The sequence below is a fragment of the Panthera uncia genome (assembly GCF_023721935.1).
Source record: "Panthera uncia isolate 11264 chromosome C1 unlocalized genomic scaffold, Puncia_PCG_1.0 HiC_scaffold_4, whole genome shotgun sequence".
In the NCBI taxonomy this organism is placed as follows: domain Eukaryota; kingdom Metazoa; phylum Chordata; class Mammalia; order Carnivora; family Felidae; genus Panthera; species Panthera uncia.
In genome coordinates, this window is record NW_026057585.1 from 34,743,316 (window position 1) to 34,759,874 (window position 16,559).

The 16,559-nt window shown below is 46.8% G+C and overlaps 1 long non-coding RNA gene across 1 annotated transcript; it reads left to right on the forward strand.

Annotated features, from left to right (window-relative positions):
* The first annotated feature begins 1,341 nt into the window (after positions 1-1,341).
* On the forward strand, positions 1,342-12,888 carry LOC125912450 (uncharacterized). Its single transcript, XR_007454746.1, has 3 exons — positions 1,342-1,501; positions 5,896-6,148; positions 11,855-12,888. It is a non-coding gene; the product is annotated as an uncharacterized LOC125912450 (long non-coding RNA).
* The last annotated feature ends 3,671 nt before the right edge of the window (positions 12,889-16,559 follow it).

Genomic DNA, 16,559 nt, shown 5'->3' on the forward strand with positions numbered 1-16,559 from the left:
TCAGAAATAAGAAAACATTAAAAAAAATTGTTTTTAATTAAAAAAAAACAGGGAGGGGGACAAAACATAAGAGACTCTTAAGTACAGAAAACAAACTGAAGGTTTCTGGAGGGTTTGGGGCGGGAGGACATTAAGGAGGACACTTGCTGGGATGAGCACTGGGTGTTATATGTAGGTGATGAATCACTGGATTCTACTCCTGAAATCATTATTACACTATATACTAACTTGGATATAACATAACATAACGTAACGTAACGTAACGTAACGTAACGTAACATAACGTAACATAACATAACATAAAAAAGAGGAGAAAAAAAAGGAGTCTGGCTTGGAGGCCCAAATCTAGCAGGAAGGGGGTGGGGATTGTCTTGAAGCTACATTTGTAAAGCAAGCATGCTGTTTTCATGATGGGACAAAGTGTGTGGAGGAAAAAGAAGACAAAGTGACCAAAGAGACTTCAGCATTCTTCCAGGTGCAAGAAATGGGCCCAAGATATTCCTGCTCTCTGGGGCTCACAGCCTAGAGGTGGGAGATCACACAGGATGAGCCAAACAACATGGAATAAGCTTGGGAGAAGGTGCCAGGCAGGGGCTGGAGCCGCACCACATGACAAAATACTTAGAACCTTCTAGTTATTTAAAGCTAACAGTGAGACCAATTTTCCTTTCCTTCCCAACCTCACTGGCCACCACCATCTACTTCCCTCCTGTAAAGGGGCAACTTTGGCTCATGTGAAAAAGACAAGCTTCCTTAGGACTAGAATAACTGGTTTATCAAGCCAAGAAGCAGCCAGGCCTGGTTTTTAAGGGCAGAAGGCCCTTCCTCTCTTGTCTTTTGGCCTGTCTTCTCTTCCCATGGGCCAGTTCAACACGAGGCCTGACTCCTCAAATAGCATTAGCCAGTTTGTTTAAATACACACTCACCATTATATATAATATTGGGTACAGAAAAAAAGACTACTAGAAACACTTTTAAACACATGCTTATCTTTGAATGGTGAGATTACAGCTGTTTTATTTATTTTCCTTATGAGTTTCTGTGCTTTCCAAATTTTTATTTACAATGAATAAACATTACTTTGGAGAACAGAAAATAATTGGTGTTGCAAAAAAAAAAAAAAAAAAAAGCCAACAGGAGTGGAGGGAAATATGAATACACAGGCAAGGAGGTGAGAAATGGAAACCCAAACCCAAACCAAATCTTGGAAAACCAGGGCAGGTCCCTGAAGGGTGCAAGTTCTTCCGCATCCCTGCTAGACAAGCCTCCGACCCCTCCTGCTGCCGCGCGCCCCGCCCCTCGCGGGCCCGCACCTGCTCCGCCAGAGGGCACCCTGGGACCGCCGCCCGGCGTCCTCGCCCCAGCAGCCAGATCTCCTGCAGGGGAGAGTCGTCCTCCCACCGCCGCGGACCCACCAGCGGGAAGGCGGGACACCCGTGCACAGCGAAGCAGGCTCTGTACACAGTGGTCATTGGCGCACCACACCTCACCCTGCCCGCAGGTAAACACCGTCCCGCGCAGCTCAAGGGCCGCCTGCGCCCCCGCCCCCGGGGCCTTTCCAGCGGCCCGCGGGTCCGGGTTGCATCGGGCTTCTGCGCTGGAGTCTTCCTTCTGGCCCTCGCACCAGCCTCCTGCTTGGAGGCAGGGGAGCCCGGCCGGGTCACCTCTGCGCCCCCAAGGCACACGCGGGGCGGGGGAGGTGCTCGCGACTGGACTCCACCGCTCCCAAGAGTGATTGCTTTGGCTTTTGCCATTAAACAAAAATTAGGGGGGCTCCTGGGGGGCTCAGTTGGTTAGGCACACGACTTTGCTCAGATCATGATCTCGGTCGGTGGGTTCGAGCCCAGAGTTGGGCTTGGTGCTGACAGCTCAGGGCCTGGAGCCTGCTTCTGGATTCTGTGTCTTCCTCTCCCTCTGCCCCTCCCCTGCTCACACTCTCTCCCTTCTCTGTCTCTCTCTCAAAAATAAACATTAAAAATTAAAAAAAAAAAATTAGGGAAGTAAAACATAGTAATATGTCGTTATGGCAAATCCAAATTATGTGTATATTAAAAAAATCAGTCTCCCTTCACTACCACTTTACCAACTCTCCTCTCCATAAATAACTAGCAATAGGTTCTTATAAATGCACTTCTATACATGTAGTAAGTATATCATTGTGGAGATCTGTATGTTTGTCCGCGCGTCCATTCGTGCCTGGAAGATGGATCAAAATGTTAACCGTGGTCATTTGTCGGTGGTAGAATTAGAATGATTTCTATTTTCTCCGTGTTCTGCAGGGAAAATGTTTGAGGCAGGGGAGTCGTTACTATTTTTGAAACCCCTCCCCTCTTAAGACTGTCCTCACCTGCACATAAACAGACCTAACTCCTGCTGGCAGCTCTGAGACTCTTGGCATGGAGAGACTCCTCGGGATCCTGTCCTGGCTTCACCAAGCAGCGCTGTGGGTCCCCTAGTAACAACTTGAGGGTTGTGTCTCCGTGATTAATGACTATGATGGACTAGGCTCCGCTCCTGCCTACATACTTACCAGCTTTAAGAGCAGATTCATCCGGAAAGTGTGGGCTGCTGGTTTCTGGGAAATAACAATAGAATCCCAATGATAGTTTTATCAAAACACTGTGGATTAAGAACCCATAGGAAGGGGCATTTTTTTTTTCTTTGTGATTCTTGAAAAGCGATTTTGAAAGTTTTCTGTGATTTTGGAGGCCCTAGAACCCAAGTTCTGAATTCAAGCTTGTTCTAACTAACGCTGACTCTTTATTGTCTTTGAGCGTCATGTGGTAATTACAAGTTTCCTCCTTTCTCCTTCCTGGTTTCTGAAAAGCAGAAAAGGGTTTGGTGCTGTGTTCTAAACACACGGAGCCTGACCAGGTCTTTTGAGGATCTTTGTGAAGAGTAGATGTGTAAAGCCGAGAGGCTCCCCTTCAAGACTGCCTTTCAAGGGTGGTCGGATTTGAGTTCTGTAGATGTAACCAATATTAAAAATACATATATTTTGTTTATTAAACATTTTTGTTAATGTTTGTTTATTTTTGAGAGAAAGAGAGCAGGATCAGGGGAGGGGAGGGGAAGAGAGAGAGATACACACACAGAATCCAAAGCAGGCTCCAGGCTCTGAGCTGTCAGCACCGAGCCCGACATGGAGCTTGAACTCACGAACTGTGAGATCATGACCTGAGCCAGAGTCAGATGCTTAAGCCACTGAGCCACCCAGGCGCCCAGCACTACTGTTTTTATAAAAGAAAGGACGCATTGACATAAAAGGGACATGATCTCAGAATAAAGGACTGTCTTAAAGAGTAAACTTTGCTTTGTAAAATGTTTTACCATATTTTCTTTAATTTTTCACGTTTCCAAAGTGAAAGTGTCACCGGCTTGCATTTTGCCCATTTTCATGTGTTAGCCACTAGAGCACAAGACCTGTAGTTCAATCTTTATTTGATCAGAGCTTTTCTTGCACTATTTTAGGCCAGTCATGCTGAGTATTAGTGAACATTGTTAAGTACATGGAGGTGAGAAGTAGTAGACATTTGGGTGAAATTATACTAATTAGGACTTTACACTAATCCTACAATCCTATACTAATCCTGGATCCAAACCTTCCAACTTAGACAAGTGTACCACCATTTAGTATTTCAGTTTTAGATTGCTTTTGTTGTTTCTGTTGGGTTTGGACTTTTAGTGCTTGCTAGATCATTGAAGGTCCTTCTACTTGGATTCTCCTCAGTTGAAGGCATTTTGCTAATGATCACCCAAAGAACTGAGTCTTTTGATACCATATTCTTTGGCGTAAAGTATTTTCCAAATTATAATCAGCGATTTTCAAGGAAACAAGTTTTGAAAGTGGGTTATACTAGCCAGCTGCTTAAAATCAGAAGGGGAGGGGAGGGGGGAGAGGAGCAAGGAGTGAAGGCAGAGGAGAGGGGAACAACAAGAAGAATCAATTAAAATGAAAGGGATGCTGTATGCCATTTTTTTTAACCTTTTCTAGAATTGAAGCAGATATTAGGACCAACAATCAACCTCCCATTTCTTTTTTTTTTTTTTTTAACATTTATTTATTTTTGGGACAGAGAGAGACAGAGCATGAATGGGGGAGGGGCAGAGAGAGAGGAAGACACAGAATCCGAAGCAGGCTCCAGGCTCTGAGCCATCAGCCCAGAGCCCGACGCGGGGCTCGAACTCACGGACCGCGAGATCGTGACCCGAGCTGAAGTCGGACGCTTAACCGACTGAGCCACCCAGGCGCCCCCAACCTCCCATTTCTTAAAAGCAATCAGGCCATTAAATCACCCTGCAGTTGAAAGCAGTTTGTAGACGAGGCACCCTCTGATCTACATCCCTCACCACACATACCTCAGCCTGCTGACGTTGCCCAGCCCCAGACCTGGTGGCATAATGACAAAGCAGCTCCCTGGATGACGAGGGAGGCAGGAGGTTTTCCAGGCACAGGCTCTACTGTATTACAGAGTAGTAATGGAAACCACAACCTTCAATATGACTTTTCCCCCCGAACCTAGCATTAGCTGGTGTTAAAGTATTTCAGCCAGGGAAAGCAAAAGCTTTTAGTGGTTTTACCTTGTCTTGAAAAGGAGAGTTTGACCCAGGTCCTAGATGTCTGGGAAAAGGATGCATTTGCAACTTCAACTCTCTTGAGCTTCAATTTCCAAAGAACCTTCCATCAGAATAGACTTTGCAGGGAACTCACACCACATTGGCACTCTCCAGTCTTCATCCTCGACTCTGTTCCCTCATTCTTTTCTGGTCAAGCCATCCCAAACTGTGTCTGCAGCCGTCACATAGACGCACACTCCTGAGTTGGTACTTTTATCCCTGACTTGTTTCCAGAGCTCCAGACGTATATTTGTGTCTGTTTGCTGAATGTCTTCTACCCAACAGGCGCCTGCAACTCAGCATATTCCAGATTAAACCAATCAATTCTCTCCATCACTGGGAGCAGCCTCCTTCGCCTTCTCTATCCCTTTCTTTATTTTGGTGAGCCACATCGTCATTTATCAGATTGTTCAGGCTGAAAACCTTGGTGTCCTCCCCCACCCCATTTCCTAATTGTCACTAAGGTCCATCCTCCTGTACCCTAGCGTGTCTCACTCCCCCTTCTCTTTTTCTCCACCTCACTGTCACAGCCCTGGTCCAGGCCTTCATCAGCTCTTACCCGTGCTGGGAAACTGCCTTCTAACTGATCTTGGGGTCACAGTAGCATCTCACCAGAAGAGCTCGCCTGCACAGCTGTCAGAGGATCCCTGGAAAACATTGCTCAGTTTCCATCTGTCTCTCACTTAAACCTATCTGATGGCTCTCATTGCCAGTATGATAAGGTCCAAACTTCTGGTCACACCACATCAAGTTCTTCCCATCTGGTTCCTGGCCATCCCGGTGTCTTCCTGGGACACTCTCTACCATGTGTCATGCAGGAGAGACTACGGTCTGCCCGCCACCCCCCCCCCCAATTTATGTTCTCTCCTGCTTCCGGATTAAAATAATGACAATTGCTGGGGCTCCTGGGTGGCTCAGTCAGTTAAGCATCCAGACTTCGACTCAGGTCATGATCTTGTGGTTTGTGAGTTCGAGCCCCGCATCGGGCTGTGTGCTGACCGCTCAGAGCCTGGAGCCTGCTTCGGATTCTGCCCCTCCCCCACACTTGCTCGCTCGCTCTCTTGCTTTCTCTCTCTCTCTCTCTCAAAAATAAACATTTAAAAAATACAATGACAATTGCTAATTCCTGTTACAGTCTTTCTTGCAATTCAATGTGGCCAGGTGACAAAGTTCTGGATAGTGGAATGAAGCAAAAGTATCATGAGAAAGTTTCCAAGAACTTTTGCAGGAGGACATGACCTTTACCCCTCCTCTGTTCCCCCTTTTTCCATCCTACAGTCTGGAACAACAGTGTGACCGCTTCCATCTTGGACCATGAAGATGCGGGGGACACCCCAGGGAAAGGAAAGCAGCAAGCCGGGAGGTGCCACAGAGCAGAATTGCCACAGCCCTGACTGCCTACATCTGGAATTTTCAGTGATAGATGAACTTCTAACTTGGTTGAGCCACTGTTATTCTGAGTCTCTGTCCCTTGCTGCTGAGCCTACGCCTAACCGACATCGAATCTGCTAGCAGGTAGAAGATGCTCTAGGTAACCTCATGTTTGTCTTTTCCTTTCTCTGCGCTCCAGAGAAGCCAGCCAACCCCGTGGTCTTTCAACTTTTCACTCTTTCCGTAAACGTTTATTGCCATAGCGTCTTGGCTTTCCGATGTTTTGGTTTCCATAGACACCTTTTGTCCCAGGTGACCTCCTGTGATCATTTAAATAACGCTTTTGCCACTGCACACCGTAGACAGGTGGGGTTTGCAAACTGTATCTGACTGGCAGAGTTCCTTCCGGAACCATAACTTCAAGGCCTTCTGGAAATGCGGCTTCGTTCCCAGTTCTGCAGAACAGGCAAGCACACTGGGAACGGCTGTGGCCTGGGTCAGTCCGGAGTGTCCAGCTCATTGTTCTCTGTCCATCCCCTGCGACACCTCTCCCTTCCATAGACTTCCTTCCGTAGACTTCCCAAGGTGTTTCATGCCTCCTTTAGGTCACTTCTGCATTTTCCCTCTGCCTTGAATCTTGCCCTTCCCCCACCCTCACTTCCTGTGGGTTTATGCTCATCTCCTAGGATCCAAATCCAGTGCCACCCTTGGCAGAACAAATGGGTCCCGCCTGCTGCGCAGTCTAAGTAGCACTTTGGACATCCTTCGGAAATTGTCCTGGCTGAGTCATGCTCCCTGGCTTACAGCTCTCTCTTCTCTACTAGAGCGTGAGCTCCTCGGGGGCTGCGTTATCGGCACCTGTGTGCCTGTGCCCTTCTCTGCATTCCTCTTTGTATTCTCGGGCACAGGGCAGGCACTGAGGGAATATTTGCTGAACTAGTGAATACTGATGAGGGCTCCAGAAAAAGCTATCTCCTCCCCCCAGACCGTTTAGGGTTGACAGTACGGACTCCCGAGCACAGAACTGCTCGTGTAGTCATCTCAGCTCCTCCACGTGCCGGCTGAGGGCATCTCGGGCGCATTATGTAACCTCCCTGTTGAATGAGTTCAGTAAACCCTACAGGGTTCTTGTGAAGATTAAGTAACAGTTTCTGTGGAGCACTTAGCACACAGTACCTGGCCCACAGATAGAACTCAGCAAACACCGGCCATTATCGTTTCGTGGTTGTCTCTCTCTTTCATGCTGGTTCCCTCTTCTCTCCTCTGTCTGTACTTTGCTTTTCAATAACGTTTTGACACAACAAACATCTTCTGAGCCCCAGGACTGTGCCAGGACAAACAGTCGCCGTGCTGGGGAGCACGCTGGCTTTGGTGGAGGCAGACACATAAACCCTGAGCTGCAGCAAAGCTGAATGATGGAGGTTCTCCCCAGTTTTTGTGGAAGCACAGGGAAGGGGAGAGGGCAGGTCAGGAAATGATTCACAGAGGAGGTGGTCCTCCAGTTGATGCTCGAAACGGGAGTGGGAGGGAGAGGTACCTGCTGGGCAGTGAGGGGAGTGTGTAAAGGTGTGCAGATGGCCAGCACAGTGTGGCCTGGGGAGCTGCCAGTGGTTCAGAAGACTAGGCCCACAGTTCTCACACTGGAGCGTGCATCACAATCCCCTGGAAGCCTTGGTAGATTGCTTGGCCTCTTTACCAGTGTTTCAGATTTATCAAGTCCGGGGTAAGTGCATTTTTTTTTTTAATGTTTATTTATTTTTGAGAGAGAGAGGGAAAGAGAGAGAGAGACTGAGCTGGGGATGGGGAGGGGCAGAGAGAGAGGGAGACACAGAATCCGAAGCAGGTTCCAGGCTCTGAGCTGTCAGCACAGAGCCCGATGCAGGGCTCGAACTCACAAACCGTGAGATCATGACCTGAGCCAAAGTAGGACGCTTAACCCACTGAGCCACCTAGGCACCACTGAGATTTTGCATTTTTATTACATTTCTGTGTTGCACTCCTGTTGCTGGCCAGGGACCCCCTCTGGGTGGGGGCGAGGCACAGGGATGGTGGGAAGAAGAGAGGATTTAAGACACCAGCTCAGCAGTTTAGTTTTTTTTTTTTTAACTTATTTATTTTGAGAGAGACAGACAGAATGAGCAGGGGAGGGGTAGAGAGAGGAAGAGAGAGAATCCCAAGCAGGCTCCGCACTGTCAGCACAGAGCCTGATGCGGGACTCCATCTCCTGAACCATGACATCACGACCTGAGCCGAAATCAAGGGTCGGACACTTAACCAACGGAGCCACCCAGGCATCCCAGGAATTTAGATTCTATAACAACGGTGACAGCCAGAACTATGAAAGCGTTTTAAGGGGAAGAGCATCCAATCAGATCGGTGTGGCGCAAGTAGGTTTTAAGGGCACACGACTTCAGAAGGGAAGGCACGTGAGCAGTTGAATCCCGGTGAGTTGTGGGTGGTCTGGGCCGTGCTGGGCATGGAGCCCAGTCTGTGCAGAAGCCCCAGCCTCCCAGCCCTGGCCTCTCTCCCCTTGCTGCTCTTTTCTCCCGCTCACAGAGGAAGAGGTGCGTCCCTCTTTTCCAGGGCCACCATGCTGTCTCCTCCGGACAGACCGTCTTCCAAACATCTTCAGTTGTTCCCCGACCTCTTCCTGTTGGGCGTAGTTGAAGCCAAACCTTCACAGGCACCCCAGCTTCTAGAATCACACTACCCATCGGCTCCTTTTGGCTGCTATTCTTGCTACAAAATTTATTTATTCTGTATTTCGGTATAGTTGATATACAATGTTCCATTAGCTTCAGGTGAGCAACATAGTGATTCTACACGTTTATAGAACATGCTGGGCTCACCATCTGTCCCCATACAGCGCTGTTAAAGTACTGTTGACTATATTCCCTGTTGTACCTTTCATCCCGGTGACGTATTCATTCCGTAGCTGGAAGCTTGTACCTGCCCCCTCCCCCGCCCCCCCCCCCCCCCCCCCACCAATCTGCTTCACCCATTTTGCCCCTCCATCCAACCTCCTCTTTTCTGCCAGCCATCAGTTTGTTTTGTAGTTGTGGGTCCGTTTCTGCTTTTTGTTTGCTTATTCATTTGTCTTTTTTTAGAGTTCACATATTGAAATGTTGATAACTTTGTTTTTTTAACCAAAAACTTCTCAGTGAATGGTCATGCCCGCCCCATTTCTTCACCCCAGGGCTTGACTGCCTCAGTCTCATTTGCACCTGCCTAAACAATGAAATGCAACTTGTTTTCCTTGTTTGCTTTAATAGCATCACCACTACTCCCACCAACATGTCTTTTTTTTTTTTTTTTTAAGTTTTACTTTATTTGAGGGAGACAGAGAGAGTGTGAGTGGCGGAGGGGCAGAGAGAGCAGGGATAGAGAGAATCCCAAGCAGACTCTGAGCCGCCATTGCAGAACCCGAGGCAGGGCTCGAACTCCCGAAACTGTGAGATCATGACCTGAGCCGAAACCAAGAGTCGGATGCTTAACCAACTGAGTCACCCAGGTGCCCACCCCAACCTCCCCACCACCAACATGTCTTAAAGAGAACCCACATAAAAAGCTCTGACAAAAATAGTTAATAAGTGTGGAAAATGCCTGAGCAGAATTGAGTTTTTAGTCCTCCAGGCCTTTGTCAACCTTTCTACTGCAAAACAGCTTACAGGAAATCTGTATGTGGCGGGAATATTTTATTGTCCCTGAGTCAGCCGACACAATCCGATTTGTCTGAACTGATGAAATCAGAAGAAAATGGAGACTTATGTTAAGTGTCATTCCACAGAGACATTATGTCTTATACTCTCCTGGTCTGTGTACAGCCCAGTTCCTTAGAAACACGATTTTTTCACCTTTGCACTAACGACGGTAAAGAAGTGGTCATGAATTGTCCACCATTTGTTTCTACATTCTAAATTTTTTAAAGGCTTGAAATAAAAATGGGGCCTTTGGGGGTCTGGGAGCAGAAGCAAAGACTGCTCTTAAAGGTTCTTCATTAACAGTTCTGCACTGACAGTGCCTGGGATTCTCCCTTTCTCTCTGCCCCTCCCCAACTTGCTCGCTCTTGAAATAAATAACCTTAAGACAAAACAAAACAAGGGGCGCCTGGGTGGCTCAGTCGGTTGAGCGTCGGACTTCGGCTCAGGTCATGATCTCACGGTTTGTGGGTTCGAGCCCCGTGTCGGGCTCTGTGCCGACAGCTCGGAGCCTGGAGCCTGATTCGGATTCTGTGTTCCCCTCTGTCTCCATCCCACCCCTGCTTGTGCTCTGTCTCTGTCTTTCAAAAATGAATAAACATAAAAAAAAAGTTTAAAAAAAAAAAGGCAAAACAAAACAAAAGGTTCTTCATTCAAATGTTGTAAACAAAACACGAAATGTTCACTGAATCCAGTTCACCCTCTTGAATGTGTAACAGGGACTGGCTTCCTTCCTGAAGAGGCTGTTTTCTGAGTGTTGCTTATAGCCAGAGATCTCACTTTTCTGTTTTGAACTTTCCCCCTTCTACTGGACCATTTCTCTTTTTGCTGTAAATCCTTGAGGCCATGTAGTCTTTTCACAGGTCCCTTCCAACAGTGAGGGAGCTGAAATATCCCCCAAATAAATTTCTGACTCATAATGTCAATGAATCTGAAGAGCTGGGAAGTTACGGAAAGCAGGCAGAGAGGCCCTTCTCTTATTAGTAAGTGTTCCCCTTTAAATGTTTCTCCTCCACTTTCTTCCTTCTGTGGCTTTGCAAAAATCCACAGCTTTCTCAGCCGTTCATGTTCTTCCCTGGGAGCAAAAGTGAAGATTCTATTTTTCTAGTCCAGGAGAGCACCAGCAACTCTTCCTTGTAAGCATCTTCTTGGGTGAAGAGCTTCTCTCTTTTTTAAGCCAGCAACTTCCTCTTTTAAACACAATTCTGGATTTACTCACTGTATTTGTTGAGAGGACACAGAGCAAAAACCCTGTGATCTTAACCCCCAAGCTCTTCCTCCCCAGAGAGCTCCCAGGGAGGCAGGAGGAAGGGTAAGAGACTCCCCGGGAATCCGTGCTGGGAGAGCAGAACCTGGGCTGCGTTCCTGGAGGGAGCCCCGGAAGCCCAGTGGGACAGGGGTGGAGGAGGGGTGGGGAGAGGACAGGGAGGTGTTTGCCCCCCTCCAACTCTGAGGACCCTCTCCAAATCAGAAGAGAAGATTGGTCACATTATTTTATACTTGAGGCAACCCAGTGAGATCCACGTGTTCATGTTTCTGGTCTATTTGTTCTCTCAACTGGAAAGAATTTAGAAGTCTGAAAAAAAACTGCCAGAATATTGTCTCCTTCACTCTGGCTCCTGCCAACTTAATTTGAAATTGGCTTTCTCAGTTCTCTCTTTCCCATCTGGGAAGAACCCAGACAGATTTCTGCCTGCAGATGGTAAAACTCTGCCCCACATCCACGCGAGATCTTCTTCTTCTAGTCCAAATTAGGAGGTTGGCTCAAAATGATGTTGGTGACCTTTCGGGCCACACTGGGGATTGTCCCAAGGGCAATTAGACGGCTGCCCAGGGCCTGATGGTTTTCCTAAAGACTTGCAGTTTTTCAGAAAGGGCGCGGTAGGGAATTGGAGAGAAACTATCATAAGAGAAAGTCTGAAATACCCTGGAACGTCTTCAGGTATGACATCATGGAAGTAGTGCCAGTTCTTAGAAAGTTATCCCAAGGCTGAGCACACTATAGGCTCAGTCAGACACTTGCTAAATATTTATAGGATGAATGAATAAACACACTACTAGAATGAACCAAATAAACACTCGATAAATACGAGGGATGTTCTTTATGTTTTCTTTCATTTGTTTTGATCGAAAAATATCTTAGCCATCTCCCACAATTTTGTTTTCAGATTCAATCTTGTTTCCAAATTGATGAATACAATGGCTGCTGGCCCAAAGACCCCTTCCCACCATCAGCAAAGGTGACTGCTACGATGGCATTCCATCTCTCTGTCCCTGTTAAATTTGAGTATACCAGTGGGAAGGTTGGAAAACATTTCTGCCCCTGAAAATATATCAGACACTATCGCGTGCTGAGGATTCTACAGGCTGCCTGTGACTATCAAGAAAACAATCAATCTATGAACCGCAGAGGTGGGTGTGAACACCACTGCCCTGGGGCTGTTTACATTCCTCCCAGCTGCCAGGTGAAGGCATCAGATGGAAGGCGGAGATGTCATTCCCTCTTGGCTGCCAGATGGAGGTGGTCAGGTGACATTCCTCCCAGCAGCCAGCTGAAGGTGATCTGATGGTTTTCTTCCTTGTTTGCAGTCGGCATTTCTGGAGTTTGCCCCCCAGGTATGCCATCCAGGAAGACCACGAGCACAAGGGGGTGATTGTAGGCAAGACCGAAGATGTCAGCCCTTGCCAAAGGAAGGTTATGGAGAGTGGTGGGGTTGTGTACATGAATGACCTCCCAGTCTACACTCAGGTGGGTCCCAGGACCAGAGCTCCTCAGCACCTTCCCCAGATCAGCACCCCAGGGGTCATGGAACCCAATGCCTACTCTCCTGAATCAATGCCGTACTGAGTTGCTCAGTGGTTTTCTTTTCTTTAAAAAACAATTTTTTTTAATTTTTTTGTTTATTTTTGAGAGAGACCGCAAGCAGAGGAGAGACAGAGGGAGGGAGACAGAGAATCCGAAGAAGGCTCCAGGCTCTGAGCTGTCAGCACAGAGTCCAGTGCGGGGCTTGAGCTCACGAGCTGCGAGATTCTGACCTGAGCCGAAGTCAGACACTTAACCGACTGAGCCACCCAGGCGCCCTGCTCAGTGGTTTTCAAACTGTGATCTGCACAATCTGAGATATTCTGCCCAGAATGAGCAAAAATTCAAGCGTTCCCACTTCTAAACTGAAGAGCTCTACTTTTTTTTTTTTTGATTTTGTATTTTAGGCTTCCATGCTTTTATTAGAAGGGAATGCTGCATTCTTCAAGCAACAATGATAGCCAGTGAGGCCAAGGATAAGGGGTCTGACGGTTCTAACATAGGACCCTGTTTCCTATAGGCACTTAACACATGTTCATTAGATTGAAGAAGCACCGCTTTCTCTGAACTTCATTTCCAAATTGAAACCTTTAGGACTGAGTCTGCATTCTTGTGACTTTCACTGCAGGGAAACAAACCAACCTGAAGTTGGACCGTGTTTATTTGCTATCGTTTAACCCAACCAACACCTCTTGTTTACAGAACACCCAGCTCATAGGGAGCACTCAGTGAGTGTTTGCTGAATGGATGAGTCAAATGTAAGATGTGTAATCCTATGCAAGGGACTTGCCCTCATTTGTAAAATGAGCCTAAATCCACCTTCTTTGTAGTTTGTAGTGAGGATTAAATGGAAGAAGATAGGTGAGTTGTTTAGCACATAATAGGATCAAGAAATTTTATTTTATGCTCTTCTCTTTCACATAAGCAATAGATATACCCTGCGTGTACTTGAGGGAGGTGATCTCATAAGTGAAGAACCAGGCAGTGAAGAACATGCTGGTGGCCAACAGCAGCGTAATTGGAGGGGGAGGACAGCCAGGTGCACCGGGCTGGTATGTCTCCTCATGGTCTCTGGCTCTGTTTTGCTGGCAGAAAAGGATCGTCCACCATTCTGCCCTGTCTGGGTTTTCATCTGCTGCTCTGGACCTTCTTGCTGGGGCTCAGGCAGAGGCTGTGATGACATCAGGAAGATTGGCCAGAATGATCCTATCAAAAAGTAAGCTCTGCATGGGAAACGTGGTGGCCAAGACAAAAGTTGTCTTTCGGTGAGTTGTTTTTATTTTATTTTATTTTTAACGTTTTTATTTATTTTTGAGACAGAGAGAGATAGAGCATGAACGGGGGAGGGGCAGAGAGAGAGGGAGACACAGAATCGGAAGCAGGCTCCAGGCTCTGAGCCATCAGCCCAGAGCCCGACGCGGGGCTCGAACTCACAGACCGCGAGATCGTGACCTGAGCTGAAATCGGACGCTTAACCGACTGAGCCACCCAGGCGCCCCTCGGTGAGTTGTTTTTAAAATCTATGGAACGTGAGCAAAGGGGAGCATTGCACAGAAAAAAAAATCTGAATAAATATATGAACACACAAATAACCTAATGCATGATCTGTCTGCAGACAGTAACGGGACCCGTAGAAAAGTGACAGTGATTTCCTTACTCCATAAAGGCCTCTTCTTGCTCTGGACACAGCCATTCTGAATGCTCAAAATGGACCATGTAATTTCCACCTTGTTTAGGGCTTCCCCTGCATTAAAGCTGGCACTTTTTGTCATAATCTGGGTTTCAGCATAGGGTGAACGGATATACATTAGAAACATAGTATTTCCTTCCTACTGAGCGTTGCCATCTTCAGACAGCACACATCACTGTCCTTCAGTGAAACTTTCTGCCTCTCAGGGCTGATTGCACGGACTATACATATACACTTTAATGTTACTTACTTCAAGGTGAGGAGAACTGGGGAAGAATTTCCTTCTAGTCCTAAAAGATTTCCTAGGAGTTTTAAAGACGTTGTGTTTTACTCATAGACTTTGCATCCAGTCTGGATGTAAAAATCGCTCCTCTCTATGCACTGCGACAACAAGAGTGGTTTTATAATTTGAAGGGGATAGGTTAGCATCACTACTGAGATGGAGGGCGACATGTATATTTCAGATACAATGTAGGGATCTAGGTGTGTGGTTTAAGTTGGGTCAAAGTGCCAGTAAAATGTTAAATTATTTTTATATGATATTCTTTTTTTTTAAATGTTCTTATCTATTTTTGAGACAGAGAGAGAGTGGGCAGGGGAGGGGCAGAGAGAGAGGGAGACACAGAATCCGAAGCAGGCTCCAGGCTCTGAGCTGTCATAACAGAGCCTGACGCGGGGCTCAAACCCACGGACTGTGAGGTCATGACCTGAGCCGAAGTCGGATGCTTAACCGACTGAGCCACCCAGGTGCCCCTATGATATTCTAACATATCATCCTTTTCCTCTCTTTGAGCTGATGTTGGCACACCACCGTAATGATATCTGTCAACAAACAAACTGACCTTGAGCTGCATAGAAAAACACACAATAGCTTTGTCTATGGGATCGACATCAAGATAAACAAACAAAGCATTTCGGGTTGGGCATGTCCCCAGCTCAACATAAAATGGACTCAAGGTATGAGATGTTTTCTAGTTATACTCCAGTCTTTGACAAACCTCATTTGGTTGCTGTCCAAGAGACAAGAAGTAAACTTTAAGAGAAGCCTGCTCCACAACTCTCACGTCAGAGTGGTTAATGACCGTCATTGTCAAGTCCTTATTTCCTACACCTCGGCATAGTGGTGTGCTGATAAAATGCCTCAACTTCCGTAATGTAAATACTCCTGCTGTGGCTGATTTTGAGCTACCAACAGTTGCTGGTTTGCAAAATCCCTGAATACTTAGCAGTTAGATCTGGTGAGCTGTCACAAGGTGCCTCTGATGCACCTTTGTGTCTGTTTCTCTTCCATGCTTCCTACGTCTGGGGCTTTATACCTGCTCTTACTTCTGCCTGGAATGTGCCAGTGACCCTACTCCTTACTCTGCAGTCCGGCTCTTCAGTTAATGTTGTTGGAATCCTTAAGGGAATTAAACAGTGATACAAAGCACTTGGAAGAGTGCCGGTTGTACAGTGAATGCTATTTAGGGGATGTTTATTAATATTCTTTTCCTTTAGTGACCATCAAGACTGAATTAGGCATTCCTCTTGTGTGTGCCCGTCTGCTCTGCTTCTCCTCCTGTGCTACCCCCCCCAGACTGCGTTGTACTGGTTTCCTTTCTGGCCCTTTTTGGGTCAAGCTTCATAATGGAAGCACTGACCTCGTTTTCTGTTGCATCCCTGGCTAGCATAGTGCCTGGAAACTGGAAGACACTCGATGTATACTTGTTAAGTAATAACCTGTTAGGGCATTGAATCTGTTGTTTACTACCAACTTAAATTAGAAATTAAGAGGGTAAGGAGCACCTCGGTCGCTCAGTCCATTAAGCATCCAACTCTTGGTTTTGGCTCAGGTCGTGATCTCACGGTCCGTGGGTGTGAGCCCTGTGTCGGGCTCCATGCTGATAGTGCAGAGCCTGCTGAAGACTCATGCTCTCCCTCTCTCTCTGCCCCTCCCCCCTCAAAATAAATAAATAAACATAAAAAAAGACATTTAGAAGGTCAGTGTGCATGTCAGAAATGATTATGAGGAAAGGGTGGAGGGGAAGATACAGTGATAGCTAAAGAAGATGTATTTTCTGGGGCTGTAGTAGGCTTTATTTGTGCTGACAGAAAGGGTGTTCCGTTGATTGGAGTAGCCAAAGTAGGGTCTGATTCAGTTTGTGGTCTTCTGGTGCTTCCATGGACAACTGCATTATCATGGAGGGTAGTGACTTCTTGGGCATCATAAGAACACTTGTAAGTTCAGGAACTCTCTTTCTATTTAAGACCCTTATCCTGAGTGTGTGTCTTTGGCAGGGAAAGGTGGTAGGGAGAGGTTGTCTCTAAAACAGCTCTAATGAAATCCTTTTTTTTTTTTTTTTTTTTGATTGACTGTAAGTGCTTCTTAACCACTTTGAGG